This window comes from Coenobita brevimanus, unplaced genomic scaffold, assembly GCF_032717465.1.
Source record: "Coenobita brevimanus isolate Jiangsu-jjx unplaced genomic scaffold, ASM3271746v2 jjx.HiC_scaffold_2749, whole genome shotgun sequence".
Taxonomy (NCBI): domain Eukaryota; kingdom Metazoa; phylum Arthropoda; class Malacostraca; order Decapoda; family Coenobitidae; genus Coenobita; species Coenobita brevimanus.
This window is the reverse complement of record NW_027643707.1, coordinates 470,001-494,803: the sequence shown is the minus strand read 5'-3', so window position 1 is coordinate 494,803 and position 24,803 is coordinate 470,001. Positions and strand designations below refer to the sequence as shown.

At 38.5% G+C, this 24,803-nt stretch overlaps 1 long non-coding RNA gene across 1 annotated transcript in view; it reads right to left on the bottom strand.

The window, feature by feature from the left end:
• Nucleotides 1-15,307: 15,307 nt before the first annotated feature.
• Nucleotides 15,308-24,803, bottom strand: part of LOC145390027 (uncharacterized) — a 23,034-nt gene continuing 13,538 nt past the window's right edge. The window contains exons 2-3 of the long non-coding RNA XR_013895562.1: nt 22,688-22,808; nt 15,308-15,357 (exon numbers count right to left, since the gene is read on the bottom strand). This is a non-coding gene — a long non-coding RNA (uncharacterized LOC145390027). The remainder of the gene's footprint in view (nt 15,358-22,687; nt 22,809-24,803) is intronic.

The window sequence follows — 24,803 nt, the reverse complement described above, 5'->3', positions numbered from 1 at the left end:
CAGCAGCTAATATGAAGTACATTAATCAGCTGAGAAAAATCTCTTTTCATCCCAACAGCTTCCAGCAGTTATTAGAAGGTAATCAACTGAGTAAAATTTCTTTTTCTTAATGGTTTCCAGCATCTATTAGGAAGTAATGGCTGGTCTAGCAACCAGTCCATTGAGAACATCAACAGTATCATGGCCAACCTCAATATGGGGATTCCTGGACAGGAAGTATGAACCTTTCATTTCCAGCATGTGTCTCTAAATTCAAATGCTGGGGAATTTTTCAAATACTGTACAGCTTATGGCTGACAGAGTGAAGTTTGTAAGTACAAAGTTTCATTTAAATCTGTTCATTAATACTGTACTGGATATGTTGGTGTTATTCTGGGGCCTCAGAGCAGTGAATCATCCTGTATATATGGTATTTGTTTGAAGTATACTGTATCTGTAGTCAGGTCAGATCAGGTACTGATCTGCTACTGGTACCATGTAATCCAGTACTACCTGTTTCATGGCCGAATCGTCGGCGGCTAAACCGGCAACCCCACTGCTTTCACCAGTGAGGAGGGTGACTAGACACCCAGCAGGATGAAAAACAAGACCTGTCAAAGGTCAGATGAGCTTCTTAAGCCATTGACCATCTAGTAGGGTAGGTGGAGCTCGTTAGCCTTGATTGGCAATCCACTGGGGTCGCCAGGCCTTGTGCCCTGAGATCCCACGCCCTTGATCATAGGCCAGTGGTGAGTCCCTCCCTGATGTTGGGGAAGGGTTTGTATAAAAACCAGAGCTTCAATGAAAGTTTAGAGTGGGTCTCATGCACTGGCAGGACAAGGCTTTCGTCACAGTCCAGGCCATTGTTTAGCTTGAACTATATATACTTTTTACTTTAACTTAGCCTAAACTTGCCATCTTTTCCATTTTGAATACTGAGGTGTAATAATGAAGTAACAGTAGAATGCGATGCTAGAAATGGAGAAGTGCAATGGAAAGGACATAGAACCTTAGCACTGTCTTTTTTCACCACTGAGCTATGTGAAATAAAGGTGCATAAGGACATAAATCTGGGCCAAGATAAGGTTGTAAGAGTATAGTTATGAAGGCTACTGTGCTAATCCTACTGGAACCAAACATTCAGAATAATATAATCTTTATTTTGTCTCATTTATTTTTCTTGCGTCATTTCAGTTACAGGAGCCCCAGCCAGCAACTGGAAACATCAGAGGGCAGTGAGCACATAATTTGTTTTTCTGTATAATACTAGTTGTCTCATGGTAGCAAATCAGGGTTTTCTCTTAAATATTTGCTTAACCTAGATTAATTTTATATAAATCTACTCCAGCCAGTTTAGCTTAGCCTAGGTTAAATTATATAAAAATTATACTAGATTTATTGTATAAATACCTAGATTTATTATATAAAAATTTATGTTAGGTTAGTTTAAGTATAGTTATTATTATAGAATACTGTTGATATTTATATAGGTAATGGAAAATATGTACAGCAAGTATATGATACTGGTAATTATTTTATTGTACTGTATTGTGGTTAATTTCTATGAGTAAATTTCCTTTTTCCCAACAGCTTCCAGCAGCTAATATGAAGTACATTAATCAGCTGAGAAAAATCTCTTTTCATCCCAACAGCTTCCAGCAGTTATTAGAAGGTAATCAACTGAGTAAAATTTCTTTTTCTTAATGATTTCCAGCATCTATTAGGAAGTAATGGCTGGTCTAGCAACCAGTCCATTGAGAACATCAACAGTATCATGGCCAACCTCAATATGGGGATTCCTGGACAGGAAGTATGAACCTTTCATTTCCAGCATGTGTCTCTAAATTCAAATGCTGGGGAATTTTTTCAAATACTGCACAGCTTATGGCTGACAGAGTGAAGTTTATATGTACAAAGTTTCATTTAAATCTGTTCATTAATACTGGATATGTTGGTGTTATTCTGGGGCCTCAGAGCAGTGAATCATCCTGTATATATGGTATTTGTTTGAAGTATACTGTATCTGTAGTCAGGTCAGATCAGGTACTGATCTGCTACTGGTACCATGTAATCCAGTACTACCTGTTTCATGGCCGAATCGTCGGCGGCTAAACCGGCAACCCCACTGCTTTCACCAGTGAGGAGGGTGACTAGACACCCAGCAGGATGAAAAACAAGACCTGTCAAAGGTCAGATGAGCTTCTTAAGCCATTGACCATCTAGTAGGGTAGGTGGAGCTCGTTAGCCTTGATTGGCAATCCACTGGGGTCACCAGGCCTTGTGCCCTGAGATCCCACGCCCTTGATCATAGGCCAGTGGTGAGTCCCTCCCTGATGTTGGGGAAGGGTTTGTATAAAAACCAGAGCTTCAATGAAAGTTTAGAGTGGGTCTCATGCACTGGCAGGACAAGGCTTTCGTCACAGTCCAGGCCATTGTTTAGCTTGAACTATACAGTATATACTTTTTACTTTAACTTAGCCTAAACTTGCCATCTTTTCCATTTTGAATACTGAGGTGTAATAATGAAGTAACAGTAGAATGCGATGCTAGAAATGGAGAAGTGCAATGGAAAGGACATAGAACCTTAGCACTGTCTTTTTTCACCACTGAGCTATGTGAAATAAAGGTGCATAAGGACATAAATCTGGGCCAAGATAAGGTTGTAAGAGTATAGTTATGAAGGCTACTGTGCTAATCCTACTGTAACCAAACATTCAGAATAATATAATCTTTATTTTGCCTCATTTATTTTTCTTGCGTCATTTCAGTTACAGGAGCCCCAGCCAGCAACTGGAAACATCAGAGGGCAGTGAGCACATAATTTGTTATTCTGTATAATACTAGTTGTCTCATGGTAGCAAATCAGGGTTTTCTCTTAAATATTTGCTTAACCTAGATTAATTTTATATAAATCTACTCCAGCCAGTTTAGCTTAGCCTAGGTTAAATTATATAAAAATTATACTAGATTTATTGTATAAATACCTAGATTTATTATATAAAAATTTATGTTAGGTTAGTTTAAGTATAGTTATTATTATAGAATACTGTTGATATTTATATAGGTAATGGAAAATATGTACAGCAAGTATATGATACTGGTAATTATTTTATTGTACTGTATTGTGGTTAATTTCTATGAGTAAATTTCCTTTTTCCCAACAGCTTCCAGCAGCTAATATGAAGTACATTAATCAGCTGAGAAAAATCTCTTTTCATCCCAACAGCTTCCAGCAGTTATTAGAAGGTAATCAACTGAGTAAAATTTCTTTTTCTTAATGATTTCCAGCATCTATTAGGAAGTAATGGCTGGTCTAGCAACCAGTCCATTGAGAACATCAACAGTATCATGGCCAACCTCAATATGGGGATTCCTGGACAGGAAGTATGAACCTTTCATTTCCAGCATGTGTCTCTAAATTCAAATGCTGGGGAATTTTTTCAAATACTGCACAGCTTATGGCTGACAGAGTGAAGTTTATATGTACAAAGTTTCATTTAAATCTGTTCATTAATACTGGATATGTTGGTGTTATTCTGGGGCCTCAGAGCAGTGAATCATCCTGTATATATGGTATTTGTTTGAAGTATACTGTATCTGTAGTCAGGTCAGATCAGGTACTGATCTGCTACTGGTACCATGTAATCCAGTACTACCTGTTTCATGGCCGAATCGTCGGCGGCTAAACCGGCAACCCCACTGCTGTCACCAGTGAGGAGGGTGACTAGACACCCAGCAGGATGAAAAACAAGACCTGTCAAAGGTCAGATGAGCTTCTTAAGCCATTGACCATCTAGTAGGGTAGGTGGAGCTCGTTAGCCTTGATTGGCAATCCACTGGGGTCGCCAGGCCTTGTGCCCTGAGATCCCACGCCCTTGATCATAGGCCAGTGGTGAGTCCCTCCCTGATGTTGGGGAAGGGTTTGTATAAAAACCAGAGCTTCAATGAAAGTTTAGAGTGGGTCTCATGCACTGGCAGGACAAGGCTTTCGTCACAGTCCAGGCCATTGTTTAGCTTGAACTATACAGTATATACTTTATACTTTAACTTAGCCTAAACTTGCCATCTTTTCCATTTTGAATACTGAGGTGTAATAATGAAGTAACAGTAGAATGCGATGCTAGAAATGGAGAAGTGCAATGGAAAGGACATAGAACCTTAGCACTGTCTTTTTTCACCACTGAGCTATGTGAAATAAAGGTGCATAAGGACATAAATCTGGGCCAAGATAAGGTTGTAAGAGTATAGTTATGAAGGCTACTGTGCTAATCCTACTGGAACCAAACATTCAGAATAATATAATCTTTATTTTGCCTCATTTATTTTTCTTGCGTCATTTCAGTTACAGGAGCCCCAGCCAGCAACTGGAAACATCAGAGGGCAGTGAGCACATAATTTGTTTTTCTGTATAATACTAGTTGTCTCATGGTAGCAAATCAGGGTTTTCTCTTAAATATTTGCTTAACCTAGATTAATTTTATATAAATCTACTCTAGCCAGTTTAGCTTAGCCTAGGTTAAATTATATAAAAATTATACTAGATTTATTGTATAAATACCTAGATTTATTATATAAAAATTTATGTTAGGTTAGTTTAAGTATAGTTATTATTATAGAATACTGTTGATATTTATATAGGTAATGGAAAATATGTACAGCAAGTATATGATACTGGTAATTATTTTATTGTACTGTATTGTGGTTAATTTCTATGAGTAAATTTCCTTTTTCCCAACAGCTTCCAGCAGCTAATATGAAGTACATTAATCAGCTGAGAAAAATCTCTTTTCATCCCAACAGCTTCCAGCAGTTATTAGAAGGTAATCAACTGAGTAAAATTTCTTTTTCTTAATGGTTTCCAGCATCTATTAGGAAGTAATGGCTGGTCTAGCAACCAGTCCATTGAGAACATCAACAGTATCATGGCCAACCTCAATATGGGGATTCCTGGACAGGAAGTATGAACCTTTCATTTCCAGCATGTGTCTCTAAATTCAAATGCTGGGGAATTTTTCATATACTGCACAGCTTATGGCTGACAGAGTGAAGTTTATATGTACAAAGTTTCATTTAAATCTGTTCATTAATACTGGATATGTTGGTGTTATTCTGGGGCCTCAGAGCAGTGAATCATCCTGTATATATGGTATTCGTTTGAAGTATACTGTATCTGTAGTCAGGTCAGATCAGGTACTGATCTGCTACTGGTACCATGTAATCCAGTACTACCTGTTTCATGGCCGAATCGTCGGCGGCTAAACCGGCAACCCCACTGCTTTCACCAGTGAGGAGGGTGACTAGACACCCAGCAGGATGAAAAACAAGACCTGTCAAAGGTCAGATGAGCTTCTTAAGCCATTGACCATCTAGTAGGGTAGGTGGAGCTCGTTAGCCTTGATTGGCAATCCACTGGGGTCACCAGGCCTTGTGCCCTGAGATCCCACGCCCTTGATCATAGGCCAGTGGTGAGTCCCTCCCTAATGTTGGGGAAGGGTTTGTATAAAAACCAGAGCTTCAATGAAAGTTTAGAGTGGGTCTCATGCACTGGCAGGACAAGGCTTTCGTCACAGTCCAGGCCATTGTTTAGCTTGAACTATACAGTATATACTTTTTACTTTAACTTAGCCTAAACTTGCCATCTTTTCCATTTTGAATACTGAGGTGTAATAATGAAGTAACAGTAGAATGCGATGCTAGAAATGGAGAAGTGCAATGGAAAGGACATATAACCTAAGCACTGTCTTTTTTCACCACTGAGCTATGTGAAATAAAGGTGCATAAGAACAGAAATCTGGGCCAAGATAAGGTTGTAAGAGTATAGTTATGAAGGCTACTGTGCTAATCCTACTGGAACCAAACATTCAGAATAATATAATCTTTATTTTGTCTCATTTATTTTTCTTGCGTCATTTCAGTTACAGGAGCCCCAGCCAGCAACTGGAAACATCAGAGGGCAGTGAGCACATAATTTGTTATTCTGTATAATACTAGTTGTCTCATGGTAGCAAATCAGGGTTTTCTCTTAAATATTTGCTTAACCTAGATTAATTTTATATAAATCTACTCCAGCCAGTTTAGCTTAGCCTAGGTTAAATTATATAAAAATTATACTAGATTTATTGTATAAATACCTAGATTTATTATATAAAAATTTATGTTAGGTTAGTTTAAGTATAGTTATTATTATAGAATACTGTTGATATTTATATAGGTAATGGAAAATATGTACAGCAAGTATATGATACTGGTAATTATTTTATTGTACTGTATTGTGGTTAATTTCTATGAGTAAATTTCCTTTTTCCCAACAGCTTCCAGCAGCTAATATGAAGTACATTAATCAGCTGAGAAAAATCTCTTTTCATCCCAACAGCTTCCAGCAGTTATTAGAAGGTAATCAACTGAGTAAAATTTCTTTTTCTTAATGGTTTCCAGCATCTATTAGGAAGTAATGGCTGGTCTAGCAACCAGTCCATTGAGAACATCAACAGTATCATGGCCAACCTCAATATGGGGATTCCTGGACAGGAAGTATGAACCTTTCATTTCCAGCATGTGTCTCTAAATTCAAATGCTGGGGAATTTTTTCAAATACTGCACAGCTTATGGCTGACAGAGTGAAGTTTATATGTACAAAGTTTCATTTAAATCTGTTCATTAATACTGGATATGTTGGTGTTATTCTGGGGCCTCAGAGCAGTGAATCATCCTGTATATATGGTATTCGTTTGAAGTATACTGTATCTGTAGTCAGGTCAGATCAGGTACTGATCTGCTACTGGTACCATGTAATCCAGTACTACCTGTTTCATGGCCGAATCGTCGGCGGCTAAACCGGCAACCCCACTGCTTTCACCAGTGAGGAGGGTGACTAGACACCCAGCAGGATGAAAAACAAGACCTGTCAAAGGTCAGATGAGCTTCTTAAGCCATTGACCATCTAGTAGGGTAGGTGGAGCTCGTTAGCCTTGATTGGCAATCCACTGGGGTCACCAGGCCTTGTGCCCTGAGATCCCACGCCCTTGATCATAGGCCAGTGGTGAGTCCCTCCCTGATGTTGGGGAAGGGTTTGTATAAAAACCAGAGCTTCAATGAAAGTTTAGAGTGGGTCTCATGCACTGGCAGGACAAGGCTTTCGTCACAGTCCAGGCCATTGTTTAGCTTGAACTATACAGTATATACTTTTTACTTTAACTTAGCCTAAACTTGCCATCTTTTCCATTTTGAATACTGAGGTGTAATAATGAAGTAACAGTAGAATGCGATGCTAGAAATGGAGAAGTGCAATGGAAAGGACATAGAACCTAAGCACTGTCTTTTTTCACCACTGAGCTATGTGAAATCAAGGTGCATAAGGACATAAATCTGGGCCAAGATAAGGTTGTAAGAGTATAGTTATGAAGGCTACTGTGCTAATCCTACTGTAACCAAACATTCAGAATAATATAATCTTTATTTTGCCTCATTTATTTTTCTTGCGTCATTTCAGTTACAGGAGCCCCAGCCAGCAACTGGAAACATCAGAGGGCAGTGAGCACATAATTTGTTTTTCTGTATAATACTAGTTGTCTCATGGTAGCAAATCAGGGTTTTCTCTTAAATATTTGCTTAACCTAGATTAATTTTATATAAATCTACTCCAGCCAGTTTAGCTTAGCCTAGGTTAAATTATATAAAAATTATACTAGATTTATTGTATAAATACCTAGATTTATTATATAAAAATTTATGTTAGGTTAGTTTAAGTATAGTTATTATTATAGAATACTGTTGATATTTATATAGGTAATGGAAAATATGTACAGCAAGTATATGATACTGGTAATTATTTTATTGTACTGTATTGTGGTTAATTTCTATGAGTAAATTTCCTTTTTCCCAACAGCTTCCAGCAGCTAATATGAAGTACATTAATCAGCTGAGAAAAATCTCTTTTCATCCCAACAGCTTCCAGCAGTTATTAGAAGGTAATCAACTGAGTAAAATTTCTTTTTCTTAATGATTTCCAGCATCTATTAGGAAGTAATGGCTGGTCTAGCAACCAGTCCATTGAGAACATCAACAGTATCATGGCCAACCTCAATATGGGGATTCCTGGACAGGAAGTATGAACCTTTCATTTCCAGCATGTGTCTCTAAATTCAAATGCTGGGGAATTTTTTCAAATACTGCACAGCTTATGGCTGACAGAGTGAAGTTTATATGTACAAAGTTTCATTTAAATCTGTTCATTAATACTGGATATGTTGGTGTTATTCTGGGGCCTCAGAGCAGTGAATCATCCTGTATATATGGTATTCGTTTGAAGTATACTGTATCTGTAGTCAGGTCAGATCAGGTACTGATCTGCTACTGGTACCATGTAATCCAGTACTACCTGTTTCATGGCCGAATCGTCGGCGGCTAAACCGGCAACCCCACTGCTTTCACCAGTGAGGAGGGTGACTAGACACCCAGCAGGATGAAAAACAAGACCTGTCAAAGGTCAGATGAGCTTCTTAAGCCATTGACCATCTAGTAGGGTAGGTGGAGCTCGTTAGCCTTGATTGGCAATCCACTGGGGTCACCAGGCCTTGTGCCCTGAGATCCCACGCCCTTGATCATAGGCCAGTGGTGAGTCCCTCCCTAATGTTGGGGAAGGGTTTGTATAAAAACCAGAGCTTCAATGAAAGTTTAGAGTGGGTCTCATGCACTGGCAGGACAAGGCTTTCGTCACAGTCCAGGCCATTGTTTAGCTTGAACTATACAGTATATACTTTTTACTTTAACTTAGCCTAAACTTGCCATCTTTTCCATTTTGAATACTGAGGTGTAATAATGAAGTAACAGTAGAATGCGATGCTAGAAATGGAGAAGTGCAATGGAAAGGACATAGAACCTAAGCACTGTCTTTTTCACCACTGAGCTATGTGAAATCAAGGTGCATAAGGACATAAATCTGGGCCAAGATAAGGTTGTAAGAGTATAGTTATGAAGGCTACTGTGCTAATCCTACTGTAACCAAACATTCAGAATAATATAATCTTTATTTTGCCTCATTTATTTTTCTTGCGTCATTTCAGTTACAGGAGCCCCAGCCAGCAACTGGAAACATCAGAGGGCAGTGAGCACATAATTTGTTTTTCTGTATAATACTAGTTGTCTCATGGTAGCAAATCAGGGTTTTCTCTTAAATATTTGCTTAACCTAGATTAATTTTATATAAATCTACTCCAGCCAGTTTAGCTTAGCCTAGGTTAAATTATATAAAAATTATACTAGATTTATTGTATAAATACCTAGATTTATTATATAAAAATTTATGTTAGGTTAGTTTAAGTATAGTTATTATTATAGAATACTGTTGATATTTATATAGGTAATGGAAAATATGTACAGCAAGTATATGATACTGGTAATTATTTTATTGTACTGTATTGTGGTTAATTTCTATGAGTAAATTTCCTTTTTCCCAACAGCTTCCAGCAGCTAATATGAAGTACATTAATCAGCTGAGAAAAATCTCTTTTCATCCCAACAGCTTCCAGCAGTTATTAGAAGGTAATCAACTGAGTAAAATTTCTTTTTCTTAATGGTTTCCAGCATCTATTAGGAAGTAATGGCTGGTCTAGCAACCAGTCCATTGAGAACATCAACAGTATCATGGCCAACCTCAATATGGGGATTCCTGGACAGGAAGTATGAACCTTTCATTTCCAGCATGTGTCTCTAAATTCAAATGCTGGGGAATTTTTTCAAATACTGCACAGCTTATGGCTGACAGAGTGAAGTTTATATGTACAAAGTTTCATTTAAATCTGTTCATTAATACTGGATATGTTGGTGTTATTCTGGGGCCTCAGAGCAGTGAATCATCCTGTATATATGGTATTCGTTTGAAGTATACTGTATCTGTAGTCAGGTCAGATCAGGTACTGATCTGCTACTGGTACCATGTAATCCAGTACTACCTGTTTCATGGCCGAATCGTCGGCGGCTAAACCGGCAACCCCACTGCTTTCACCAGTGAGGAGGGTGACTAGACACCCAGCAGGATGAAAAACAAGACCTGTCAAAGGTCAGATGAGCTTCTTAAGCCATTGACCATCTAGTAGGGTAGGTGGAGCTCGTTAGCCTTGATTGGCAATCCACTGGGGTCACCAGGCCTTGTGCCCTGAGATCCCACGCCCTTGATCATAGGCCAGTGGTGAGTCCCTCCCTAATGTTGGGGAAGGGTTTGTATAAAAACCAGAGCTTCAATGAAAGTTTAGAGTGGGTCTCATGCACTGGCAGGACAAGGCTTTCGTCACAGTCCAGGCCATTGTTTAGCTTGAACTATATATACTTTTTACTTTAACTTAGCCTAAACTTGCCATCTTTTCCATTTTGAATACTGAGGTGTAATAATGAAGTAACAGTAGAATGCGATGCTAGAAATGGAGAAGTGCAATGGAAAGGACATAGAACCTAAGCACTGTCTTTTTTCACCACTGAGCTATGTGAAATAAAGGTGCATAAGGACATAAATCTGGGCCAAGATAAGGTTGTAAGAGTATAGTTATGAAGGCTACTGTGCTAATCCTACTGTAACCAAACATTCAGAATAATATAATCTTTATTTTGCCTCATTTATTTTTCTTGCGTCATTTCAGTTACAGGAGCCCCAGCCAGCAACTGGAAACATCAGAGGGCAGTGAGCACATAATTTGTTTTTCTGTATAATACTAGTTGTCTCATGGTAGCAAATCAGGGTTTTCTCTTAAATATTTGCTTAACCTAGATTAATTTTATATAAATCTACTCCAGCCAGTTTAGCTTAGCCTAGGTTAAATTATATAAAAATTATACTAGATTTATTGTATAAATACCTAGATTTATTATATAAAAATTTATGTTAGGTTAGTTTAAGTATAGTTATTATTATAGAATACTGTTGATATTTATATAGGTAATGGAAAATATGTACAGCAAGTATATGATACTGGTAATTATTTTATTGTACTGTATTGTGGTTAATTTCTATGAGTAAATTTCCTTTTTCCCAACAGCTTCCAGCAGCTAATATGAAGTACATTAATCAGCTGAGAAAAATCTCTTTTCATCCCAACAGCTTCCAGCAGTTATTAGAAGGTAATCAACTGAGTAAAATTTCTTTTTCTTAATGATTTCCAGCATCTATTAGGAAGTAATGGCTGGTCTAGCAACCAGTCCATTGAGAACATCAACAGTATCATGGCCAACCTCAATATGGGGATTCCTGGACAGGAAGTATGAACCTTTCATTTCCAGCATGTGTCTCTAAATTCAAATGCTGGGGAATTTTTCATATACTGCACAGCTTATGGCTGACAGAGTGAAGTTTATATGTACAAAGTTTCATTTAAATCTGTTCATTAATACTGTACTGGATATGTTGGTGTTATTCTGGGGCCTCAGAGCAGTGAATCATCCTGTATATATGGTATTCGTTTGAAGTATACTGTATCTGTAGTCAGGTCAGATCAGGTACTGATCTGCTACTGGTACCATGTAATCCAGTACTACCTGTTTCATGGCCGAATCGTCGGCGGCTAAACCGGCAACCCCACTGCTTTCACCAGTGAGGAGGGTGACTAGACACCCAGCAGGATGAAAAACAAGACCTGTCAAAGGTCAGATGAGCTTCTTAAGCCATTGACCATCTAGTAGGGTAGGTGGAGCTCGTTAGCCTTGATTGGCAATCCACTGGGGTCACCAGGCCTTGTGCCCTGAGATCCCACGCCCTTGATCATAGGCCAGTGGTGAGTCCCTCCCTAATGTTGGGGAAGGGTTTGTATAAAAACCAGAGCTTCAATGAAAGTTTAGAGTGGGTCTCATGCACTGGCAGGACAAGGCTTTCGTCACAGTCCAGGCCATTGTTTAGCTTGAACTATACAGTATATACTTTTTACTTTAACTTAGCCTAAACTTGCCATCTTTTCCATTTTGAATACTGAGGTGTAATAATGAAGTAACAGTAGAATGCGATGCTAGAAATGGAGAAGTGCAATGGAAAGGACATAGAACCTAAGCACTGTCTTTTTTCACCACTGAGCTATGTGAAATCAAGGTGCATAAGGACATAAATCTGGGCCAAGATAAGGTTGTAAGAGTATAGTTATGAAGGCTACTGTGCTAATCCTACTGTAACCAAACATTCAGAATAATATAATCTTTATTTTGCCTCATTTATTTTTCTTGCGTCATTTCAGTTACAGGAGCCCCAGCCAGCAACTGGAAACATCAGAGGGCAGTGAGCACATAATTTGTTTTTCTGTATAATACTAGTTGTCTCATGGTAGCAAATCAGGGTTTTCTCTTAAATATTTGCTTAACCTAGATTAATTTTATATAAATCTACTCCAGCCAGTTTAGCTTAGCCTAGGTTAAATTATATAAAAATTATACTAGATTTATTGTATAAATACCTAGATTTATTATATAAAAATTTATGTTAGGTTAGTTTAAGTATAGTTATTATTATAGAATACTGTTGATATTTATATAGGTAATGGAAAATATGTACAGCAAGTATATGATACTGGTAATTATTTTATTGTACTGTATTGTGGTTAATTTCTATGAGTAAATTTCCTTTTTCCCAACAGCTTCCAGCAGCTAATATGAAGTACATTAATCAGCTGAGAAAAATCTCTTTTCATCCCAACAGCTTCCAGCAGTTATTAGAAGGTAATCAACTGAGTAAAATTTCTTTTTCTTAATGATTTCCAGCATCTATTAGGAAGTAATGGCTGGTCTAGCAACCAGTCCATTGAGAACATCAACAGTATCATGGCCAACCTCAATATGGGGATTCCTGGACAGGAAGTATGAACCTTTCATTTCCAGCATGTGTCTCTAAATTCAAATGCTGGGGAATTTTTTCAAATACTGCACAGCTTATGGCTGACAGAGTGAAGTTTATATGTACAAAGTTTCATTTAAATCTGTTCATTAATACTGGATATGTTGGTGTTATTCTGGGGCCTCAGAGCAGTGAATCATCCTGTATATATGGTATTTGTTTGAAGTATACTGTATCTGTAGTCAGGTCAGATCAGGTACTGATCTGCTACTGGTACCATGTAATCCAGTACTACCTGTTTCATGGCCGAATCGTCGGCGGCTAAACCGGCAACCCCACTGCTTTCACCAGTGAGGAGGGTGACTAGACACCCAGCAGGATGAAAAACAAGACCTGTCAAAGGTCAGATGAGCTTCTTAAGCCATTGACCATCTAGTAGGGTAGGTGGAGCTCGTTAGCCTTGATTGGCAATCCACTGGGGTCGCCAGGCCTTGTGCCCTGAGATCCCACGCCCTTGATCATAGGCCAGTGGTGAGTCCCTCCCTGATGTTGGGGAAGGGTTTGTATAAAAACCAGAGCTTCAATGAAAGTTTAGAGTGGGTCTCATGCACTGGCAGGACAAGGCTTTCGTCACAGTCCAGGCCATTGTTTAGCTTGAACTATACAGTATATACTTTTTACTTTAACTTAGCCTAAACTTGCCATCTTTTCCATTTTGAATACTGAGGTGTAATAATGAAGTAACAGTAGAATGCGATGCTAGAAATGGAGAAGTGCAATGGAAAGGACATAGAACCTTAGCACTGTCTTTTTTCACCACTGAGCTATGTGAAATAAAGGTGCATAAGGACATAAATCTGGGCCAAGATAAGGTTGTAAGAGTATAGTTATGAAGGCTACTGTGCTAATCCTACTGTAACCAAACATTCAGAATAATATAATCTTTATTTTGCCTCATTTATTTTTCTTGCGTCATTTCAGTTACAGGAGCCCCAGCCAGCAACTGGAAACATCAGAGGGCAGTGAGCACATAATTTGTTTTTCTGTATAATACTAGTTGTCTCATGGTAGCAAATCAGGGTTTTCTCTTAAATATTTGCTTAACCTAGATTAATTTTATATAAATCTACTCCAGCCAGTTTAGCTTAGCCTAGGTTAAATTATATAAAAATTATACTAGATTTATTGTATAAATACCTAGATTTATTATATAAAAATTTATGTTAGGTTAGTTTAAGTATAGTTATTATTATAGAATACTGTTGATATTTATATAGGTAATGGAAAATATGTACAGCAAGTATATGATACTGGTAATTATTTTATTGTACTGTATTGTGGTTAATTTCTATGAGTAAATTTCCTTTTTCCCAACAGCTTCCAGCAGCTAATATGAAGTACATTAATCAGCTGAGAAAAATCTCTTTTCATCCCAACAGCTTCCAGCAGTTATTAGAAGGTAATCAACTGAGTAAAATTTCTTTTTCTTAATGGTTTCCAGCATCTATTAGGAAGTAATGGCTGGTCTAGCAACCAGTCCATTGAGAACATCAACAGTATCATGGCCAACCTCAATATGGGGATTCCTGGACAGGAAGTATGAACCTTTCATTTCCAGCATGTGTCTCTAAATTCAAATGCTGGGGAATTTTTCATATACTGCACAGCTTATGGCTGACAGAGTGAAGTTTATATGTACAAAGTTTCATTTAAATCTGTTCATTAATACTGTACTGGATATGTTGGTGTTATTCTGGGGCCTCAGAGCAGTGAATCATCCTGTATATATGGTATTTGTTTGAAGTATACTGTATCTGTAGTCAGGTCAGATCAGGTACTGATCTGCTACTGGTACCATGTAATCCAGTACTACCTGTTTCATGGCCGAATCGTCGGCGGCTAAACCGGCAACCCCACTGCTGTCACCAGTGAGGAGGGTGACTAGACACCCAGCAGGATGAAAAACAAGACCTGTCAAAGGTCAGATGAGCTTCTTAAGCCATTGACCATCTAGTAGGGTAGGTGGAGCTCGTTAGCCTTGATTGGCAATCCACTGGGGTCGCCAGGCCTTGTGCCCTGAGATCCCACGCCCTTGATCATAGGCCAGTGGTGAGTCCCTCCCTGATGTTGGGGAAGGGTTTGTATAAAAACCAGAGCTTCAATGAAAGTTTAGAGTGGGTCTCATGCACTGGCAGGACAAGGCTTTCGTCACAGTCCAGGCCATTGTTTAGCTTGAACTATATATACTTTTTACTTTAACTTAGCCTAAACTTGCCATCTTTTCCATTTTGAATACTGAGGTGTAATAATGAAGTAACAGTAGAATGCGATGCTAGAAATGGAGAAGTGCAATGGAAAGGACATAGAACCTTAGCACTGTCTTTTTTCACCACTGAGCTATGTGAAATAAAGGTGCATAAGGACATAAATCTGGGCCAAGATAAGGTTGTAAGAGTATAGTTATGAAGGCTACTGTGCTAATCCTACTGGAACCAAACATTCAGAATAATATAATCTTTATTTTGCCTCATTTATTTTTCTTGCGTCATTTCAGTTACAGGAGCCCCAGCCAGCAACTGGAAACATCAGAGGGCAGTGAGCACATAATTTGTTTTTCTGTATAATACTAGTTGTCTCATGGTAGCAAATCAGGGTTTTCTCTTAAATATTTGCTTAACCTAGATTAATTTTATATAAATCTACTCCAGCCAGTTTAGCTTAGCCTAGGTTAAATTATATAAAAATTATACTAGATTTATTGTATAAATACCTAGATTTATTATATAAAAATTTATGTTAGGTTAGTTTAAGTATAGTTATTATTATAGAATACTGTTGATATTTATATAGGTAATGGAAAATATGTACAGCAAGTATATGATACTGGTAATTATTTTATTGTACTGTATTGTGGTTAATTTCTATGAGTAAATTTCCTTTTTCCCAACAGCTTCCAGCAGCTAATATGAAGTACATTAATCAGCTGAGAAAAATCTCTTTTCATCCCAACAGCTTCCAGCAGTTATTAGAAGGTAATCAACTGAGTAAAATTTCTTTTTCTTAATGATTTCCAGCATCTATTAGGAAGTAATGGCTGGTCTAGCAACCAGTCCATTGAGAACATCAACAGTATCATGGCCAACCTCAATATGGGGATTCCTGGACAGGAAGTATGGCATCATCTTTTTATGGTATACAGTATTATGTTCTGTGAGTAGAGAAGAAGAAAAAAAAAGAACGAACAAAAAGAGGAAAATATAGAAATGATAATTATATAATGTGCTCAGTACATGTATTTGCAATGTTACTTGTAAAATAGGACTTGATTATACAGAATAGATATGGCTAGTTTGTTTTTAAAATGTTAGGTCTAAACAAGGTATATATGAAAGTTGATATATATGGAAGTTGTTTAGAAATGAAATCACTGAATGTTCAGTGAGATTGGTTGGGGAGGAAATGGAAAATGTGAGTGCGTTTAAGTACTTCTGTAGCATGATGAGTAAGGATGGAAGGTTAGAGGATGAAGTGCTTGATAGGGTACAACAAGGAACAAAGGTTGCTGGTTCTTTGAAAGCATTGATAAGAAACAGGGAAGTGAGCATGGAAGTGAAAAGTTACTGCTTGGCAGTATTGTGATACCAGCTGTAACGTATGGATGTGAAGTTTGTACCTTGTTGGAAGGATACAAGAGTAAGAGCAGGAAATGAGTTATTTGAGAGGAGGATGTGGAGTCACATGGAGAGACTCACAAAATGAGGAAGTGAAGGAGCGTTGTGGTGTGGATGTGGATGTGATAGGAAGCGTTAGGAAAAACACAATGAGGTGGTTTGACCTGTGGGGAGGATGGAGAACGAGAGACTGACGAGGAAAGTGGATGTGAGTGAGGTGGAGGGGGAGGCCAAGGATGAGATGGAGGAATAGAATGGAGAGGTATATGAGAGGGGTGTGTGATCTGGGAGCAGGGCAGTGGGATGGCGGGGGACGGGACGACATGGAGTCGATTTGTTTGTGGCCACCCCATACGGGATTAAGGCGTCTGGCAATAGATAGATAGATAGATAACCCCATGCCTGGTAAAAACATATTTATATTGTAGTTCTAAGTACACAGATTTGCCATTGAGATAATGTTACATGATTCAGTGTCTAGCAAATGTTAAAATTCGTTCACTTAAACTTGATCCTTTTGTAACTTATTTTGCCAATTTCAATAGCAGAAATAGTACAGTGGCTTTACATTCTTTACGTAGCACTTCTTGACCAGGATAATATTCTAGTGTTAAGTTACTGTTACAGATCAGTACGCAAGATAGATAGATGGCAGTTTTAAGCCGAGTTAATGTAAAATCAGTTTAGCAGTAAAATTCCATGCAACTCATAAGCCTCCTGACATATTTGCATCAAAGTCCGTTTACCACAAATAACCATCTTTTTATTTTTTTTAATTTTAATTGACCGCTATGCTGCAGAGGAAACACATCTCAGAGTGATTGAGTCATAAGAGCCTGTAAGTATTAAAAATGAAGATATGAGAGTCAGAAGGAAAGAGTGATGAAGGCTTCAACCAGTCTCCGAAATTGAAAGTAAATATTGACGAAGAAAACTGAATTGGTGATAGAATAAAATGTAACTCCATCTACGCCGCTGAACCACCATGTAGAAATTACCTTCTTCATCCACAGGGAGATGTTGATGGAATGGTGGGGGGTGAGTGTTGGAGATGGAAAAGGGTGCTGGAAGTGGAGATAGTGTGAGCTACGGTAATGGGTGTGATGGTGGTGGAGATAAGTGTTGCGTTGGTAGCTCTTTTGGTGCAGTAAGGTGGGTATGATTTATGTTTAAAGAGAGAAAATGATATATGATTATATTGATAGTATTTATTTTGTGTTTACCCAGCCATTGGTTTAACACTTAAGTTCATACGCTCCTTGTTGGGCAAAAAGAATTGGATGCTAGATAGCTAGATAGATAGACTTAGGTATTATTATTGTTTAATCTTTATTTCCACATTATCGTGTGTCAGATATTCATAATTTTGCATTTATATATATATATATATATATATATATATATATATATATATATATATATATATATATATATATATCTGTGTAGGCTTGTGTACCTGTAAATACTGTACAGGAGTATATACTTATATGCATGTGGTCTCTACATCTGTATGTTTGTATGTACACCATTATATTCGGGATTATGTATTTGTGATATAATATACAGTGTATAATATGATTTTACGTGTGATCATCCTCATCCTCATCATTGTCGTCATCATCCACACTGTCCTACCCTTCCTGCTTCCAGTCTTATCCTACTCCACTATCCTATCACCCCGCAAGGATCACCACCACCCTGCCCCCCACCCTTCCCGCAGCAGCCAGGTCAGCCCAGTCCAATTTACCCTGACCAATCACAGGGAAACTCACTCACCCACACCGGATTCCGACCCACTCACCTACCCAATCTTTTCTCCAAATTCACTTTTCCGTTCTCCTCCATCTCTTTCTTTATTTTCCTTCCCCTTTTTTTATTGCCTTTCCCCCCACATTTTAATTTGACTTTTCTGACTCTCCTTTTGCTTTTATCTATTTTTTGTCAACTTTACACTGGACGTTACAACAATTTTACTTTTCTATTCTTGTCCTTCCCTCGTTTATTTTCCTTTCTTTTATTTTTGTTCCTTTTATATTTTATTTATTCACATGTTTATTCCATTTCTCACCTACCCAATCTTTTCTCCAAATTCACTTTTCCGTTCTCCTCCATCTCTTTCTTTATTTTCCTTCCCCCTTTTTTTTTATTATTGCCTTTCCTCCCACATTTTAATTTTACTTCTCTGGGTCCTTTCATTTTGCTCTGTTTTTATAAGCTCACTCACCCACACCGGATTGCAGCCCATTCATCTACCCAGTAAGAACTTCAAATTCACTTTCCCATTCTCCTTCATCTCCCCCCACCCCCCTTTTTTTTTTTTCACCTTTTATATTATCTGCACATTTATTTCATTTAACTGACACTTATTCTGTTTACGTCTATTTATATATACTCCCGCCGGGTTGCACTTCACACACCAACCCAATCTTTACCTGCACTTCACCATTCTCGTCCTTCCTTTCCTTTTCCATAACTCTCTCTCTTTTTTTTATTCCGTCATTCATTTCACTTATCTGGCTTACCATTCATTTCCTTCTGTTTCAGCCAGACTGGATTCCAATGCCCTTGCTGTTCAACCTTTATTTCAATATATTTTTTTCTCATCTCGTCTTTTCTTTCTGTTACATTCCATTTCTCTGAATTTACCTCCCGTTTCCTTTATTTATACCGGAATTTCGACCCTCAGACCTTTTGTCCTCTTTATGTACTCTTTGCTTTGAATTGTATATATATATTTTTTTCCCTCTGTTTTATTCACCCTCCGTTATCATCTTAAAATGCGGACTCTTCGCCTTTCCTCAGTCCATTTTTCTCCCTCTTCTATTCTTTGTAATATTGTCCCTCGTTTTACTTAACTGTTGTCTGTACTTTTCGTAATTTCCCCATGTATACTTTCGATTTCCTATATTTTAGTAAACCCCTTCACCCTAAACAAGATTCCTCTCCATCCACCCCACTTCATTTTATTCCGAAATTCCCTTGTCCTTCTCTCCCCTCCCCCTGCTTCATTTTCTGTCTCATTCTGGGTTGTAATTATTTTCTTTACCTGTATTTTCCAGTTCACATCGCTCGGCCATGTCGGATTTCTCCAGGTGGCTTATCATTTTTTTCCTCTGTATCATCCATTCATTATTTTCTTTCCTCCTTTCCTCCATTTTTTATTTTTTCTACTCTGTTTCCATTGCATTCTTTAAAATCTTTCCCTCATCTTTTTCCTTTCATTTCTTCATATTCTTTCCTCCTCTTTTTCCTATCCTTTCTTTGCTTTATTTCCTCTCTGTATTCTTCTGCCACTTTGGTTATCCATTAATTTTTTTCTATGTTACGAATTTACGCACTTTTCTCTCATTGTTTCCCCTTTTACTCCCTTCTTCAGTTTATCCCATAGGTTCTCTCTCTCTCTCTCTCTCTCTCTCTCTCTCACACACACACACACACACACACACACACACACACACACACACACACACACAGCACCTGACCTCGTTTTGCTGTCACTGTGTTTGTTCTGGTGTGTTTGCTGTGTCCCTGTGTGTCCTCCCTACCCCTCCGCCCTCCCCCCTTCCCTCCCTCTCCCTCCCTTCTTCGTCTCTCTCTCTCTCATCACTTCCTTCTTCCTCTCCTTCCCGCACGTATCCTTCTCTTTTTCGTCTTTTCTTCCATATATTTTGTCTCCTACTTTCATCCTTCGTCTCTCCCGACTAAATTCTTCCTTCCCTTCCTAATCCCTCGTCGCGTCCTCCCAATCCCGTGCATCTCTAACCCTCTCTTTCTTCCCCTTCTCCATCAGTCCTTTCTTTCCCTCACTCTCCCTTTTTCCCATCTCTTCCTTCTCCCGTCCCAACTCTCCATTCCCCAGCTAACCTTTCCTTCCGTTCCTCATTTCCTTACCTTTATCCGCCACTTTCCTTTTCCTTTCCCATCCTCCTATCCATCCCTTTCCTTTTCCCTTCCTTTCTCCTCTCCCTCAAGCCCCTAACCTACCCTGCTTCCCATTGTTCTTCCCTCCCTCCTCATCCCTCCCTCCCTTCCTTATTTTTCCCTCGTTCCTCCTTCCTTCCCTCTTCACTCCTTCCCTCCCCTCTCCCTCCCTCCTTCCCCCTCCATCATATCCTTGCTCTGTTTGTCCTCTCCTGTTTCTTCCAGTCTTTGTTGTTACTCAGCCAGCTCCAGTTTCAGCAGCAATCTATTATTTCTCTCTCACTCTCTCATGTATGTATGTATCTGTCTATCTATCTATCTTTCTGTATACTGTATCTCTCTCCATTCATACTTCATCCACCCATTTTGATCATACACAATTGATTTTACTAGTATGCATTCCAACTGGCCGGATGCTGCAACCCCTTCTCTCCCTCTGCCTACCTACTAACCGACCCTCCTACCTACCTACCTACCTACCCACCTCAGTGGCGTCACCAGGGGTCAGATTTTGGGGGGGCTGTAGCCCTGGTGTAGGTAGAAAGGGGGGGGGCGAGCGAAGCGAGCCTATGCAGCTGGGGGGCATGGGGGGGCGCTGTAAGCCCCCCCGGAAAATTTTTCGGAAATTGAGCAGTTTTAGGGGCATTTTTGAGGCCTATAGATGAAGAAAAAGTAAAATAAGGTCTCACAGGCTATTAATAAGAAACTTATAGGACACATGAATATTGATGGGCCTAATACCAGGTATCAGTAAGTCTTATGATATAATGTGTACAAGGTAATTGTATAAAGCTTTTTTGTAGATAATAGTTTTTTTTTCAATTGCTAGTATTATGTGGTATCATAACGGTTTCTTAGTCTTACCATATTAAATTTGGTAATTCAAAGAAGCTCTTTATTCAATGTATAAAGATATAATTGCCAAGATTTATCTTCCATTACCGGTACTGTGATAGGAAAACAAAGCCATTCACAAAAAAACAAAAATTATAAAATATTCTAAAACAAGTAACTCCAATTCATAAAGCAATTACATTATAAAACCATTTTGATAAAACATAATTACAAAAAAAAAAATTGTATTCTATAAAAACTGGTATCCTCCCATGCAGTGACATAATGCAATGTGGATGTTTTTTTTCATTTCACAGTATTACTTATCAATGAATGTAAACTAAAATTGCAGTTCATTCTATAAACTATGACCAATCATCATGATTGAACCAACTAAGTACTGCTGACTCTTTGTATAGAGTATAGGCTAGATCTCATATCTGTAAAAAAAAATGAACAGGTAAAGTGAAGTGGCTAGCAATATACCGGAACGTAGTAACTGAAACCAATACATTCAAATAAAACCGAAAACAACACCGGATTTAGCCACAATTCACAGACACTTCTCAATGTAAAACATTCCGAGTTCCGCTACTCTGAACATTCGAATTTGTGAAAAATTGCATAGATCAGATATTTTAGACGGCATAATCCAATTTTAAAGCTCCGTGATTAATATATACCATATTATATATTGTAAATTTTTAATAAGTCTGATAAATGTAATACAATCTTGCATTCTTTGTGCAATAAATATATTTCAAAGAAAACCAAGCTTGGAAAAAGTATATGGGAAATTAATATATTATAACTATTATGATTTGAGTCATAGGTATACGTAAATTGTGAATAACTAATCACATTATATAGCTATAAATATTATTGTATTAAACTAATATGGATGCACGAATAAAAGTGGATTGGCGGTAGGGGGTTGGGGGAAAGCTAGGTGGGTCAATGCCGAGCTGCAAGCATACTATGTAAGCTGGTGATTTTTTATTATTATTATTTTTGGGGGGCTGAGTCCTTGATTTGGGGGGCTAAGCCCCCCTAGCCCCCCCCTGGTGACGCCACTGACCCACCTACCCACCCGCGCACTCACCTACCTACCTACTTACCGTCCTACCAACCTACCTGCCTACCTACCTACCTTGTCATGTGCATTTTCATCCATACTTCACCCACCCAGCTCGATCATGCATAATTTCTTTCACCTCCACTCATTATAATTTCCATAACTGGCCCGGCGCCCTTTCCAGATCATAATGGACTGTTTAGCAATTCATGTCCCTGAGACTGGGAGCTTGGTCATATTTAGGAACATTTGGATATACATAGATTTTATGCATTTTTATGTATAGTTATTTTAATATTGAAACCTTTTTATGTATAAATATTGTTGCATTTTTAGGTGGGTCTGAGAATAGTTTAATGCGAATTTGTTTAATGGCAAATGGGTTTGGCAAAGCTATATACATACTTGTTTTTGTTGATGGTGGTAGTGGTGTTATTGTTTTTGTCTTTGTTCTTGTGACCTTAGGTTCATCAGGACATGAACTCCGTGGACTGCTGGTTAATGTTGGCCTTTTCGCACAGCCCACCTTTAGATTTTTTGGGGGGATAGGGAGGGAGTTAACAGATATGAATGAATAAATAAGGAAAGCTCTTACTTGAAAAACTAAACAGAAAATGCGAGAAGTGGGGTACAGAAAGAAATATAAACACGAAAAAGCAGAAATATGAGAGAGAGAGAGAGAGAGAGAGAGAGAGAGAGAGAGAGAGAGAGAGAGAGAGAGAGAGCTGTAATGCATACCCTATATCGCAGACCTGGGAGCGAGCAATTAAAATGTCAGCTTCAATATATTATAAACTTATATCGTCAGGTACAAAGTAATATTCATCACTCAAAAAATTTACCTGCATAGATCTGTTAATAACCACATACCATTAACATAAAAAGTTCAGCCTCGCAGTGGAATACATTGATAGGATGATTTTGTCTTTTCTCTGTTAATCGTTCTTTTCAGTTGCCTCATACAGCTCTTTCATCTCAGCTTGGTCCATATTTTCATCTGTTTAGAGCAAATTTTACGTAGCTTATTGGCGGAAAAAGACAGCGCTACGGCTTTACATTTATTCGATAGAACCTAGTCGTGATTATTATTATAATCTAGTTTTAGTCTGTCGTTACAATTCACGTTTTAAGATGGAAATGGCAGTTTTAGGTCAGTTAAAGTAGTAGCGTATAACATCGGAACAACTGTTTGAGTTATAAAGTAATAGCAATAGTCATAATACAATTGATCAGTGAGCCAAAAGCATGCTAGAAATGGCCTGAACAAGAATATAGTGAAAAATCTTACACTGTTTCTTGCTTATCCTCTTCTCTTTCCCTGCCCTCCCCCAACCCAGCGGACGCAGCAACTGAGTGTAGGGTAATTACAGATATTTAAGGCCAGGGATATATGAGACAATAATTATACATCTTTCTCTCCGCCTCACTATCATCTCACCGCCCCCTTGCCTCACCTCAACAGGATAATGTAGGCACCAATTTATCTCTCTCTGTTCACCTCTCCTCCCCCATCATTTCTTGCCTTTCTTTCATCCTCCTCGTTTTCTCCGTACCTCCCTCCCGCTTCCATTCTCACCTTCTTCTCCTTTTCCCTCCCTCTCCTCAGTTTCCTCCTATCCTTCCTTTTCTCCACCTTCCTTACCTACATCCTCCTTTATCTTTCTCTCCCATTTCCACCCGCGCCTCCCTTTCCACGCTCTCCCTCTGTCTTTGCCCTCTCTGAACCCTCCCTCAGCTCTCTCTCCTCATTCACCTTTCCCATCCCCTCCTTCTCCTTCCTTTCCTCCCTCCCACTTCCCCTCTCCCTCCTTCTTCCCCCCCCCTCCCTTCTCTCCTTCACTTAACACATTATGGGTGCAAAAAGTCAGTCAGGTAACTCCTTAATTAGTGCTTTAATAAGTTCTTTCCTCTTCACTGTTCTGCATCTCTCCCCCCTCCCTACCCCGACACACCCACCTTCCATTAACCCCTCTCCCATTCCCATCCCCATACCCTCTCCTCACCCCCACCGCCAGAACCCATTCCACCCACCACAACCCCCCCCCTCTCTCTCTCACCCTCCACCCCTATACCCCTACACACACACCCTTACACACCACACAACCTATCTTCCCTCTCTAACCCCCTCACCCCCATAACTCTACCCCCTCCTCCGCACACACGTGCAGTGTACAGTAATATGAATTATAGAATAGGTACTTATGAAGAAATTTTTATAACTCCAATCAGTTATTTCAATCATAGGCGAAAGGGAAAAAATAAAAGAAGGAATTCCACTTAGCAGAGTGGTTACACCGGTACAGATTAATATTAATATCCCTTCGTAAAATATATTTGCTCATGCAGTAAATAAAAATCCCAGTGATATATATATATATATATATATATATATATATATATATATATATATATATATTGAAATAAAAATCAAATCCAAGTAGAAAGCTCTGGTCGAAATCTAATTTTCTAAAATTCCAGCTGCTATAAACCATAATCATCATAGGCAGAGGCATAAATATAT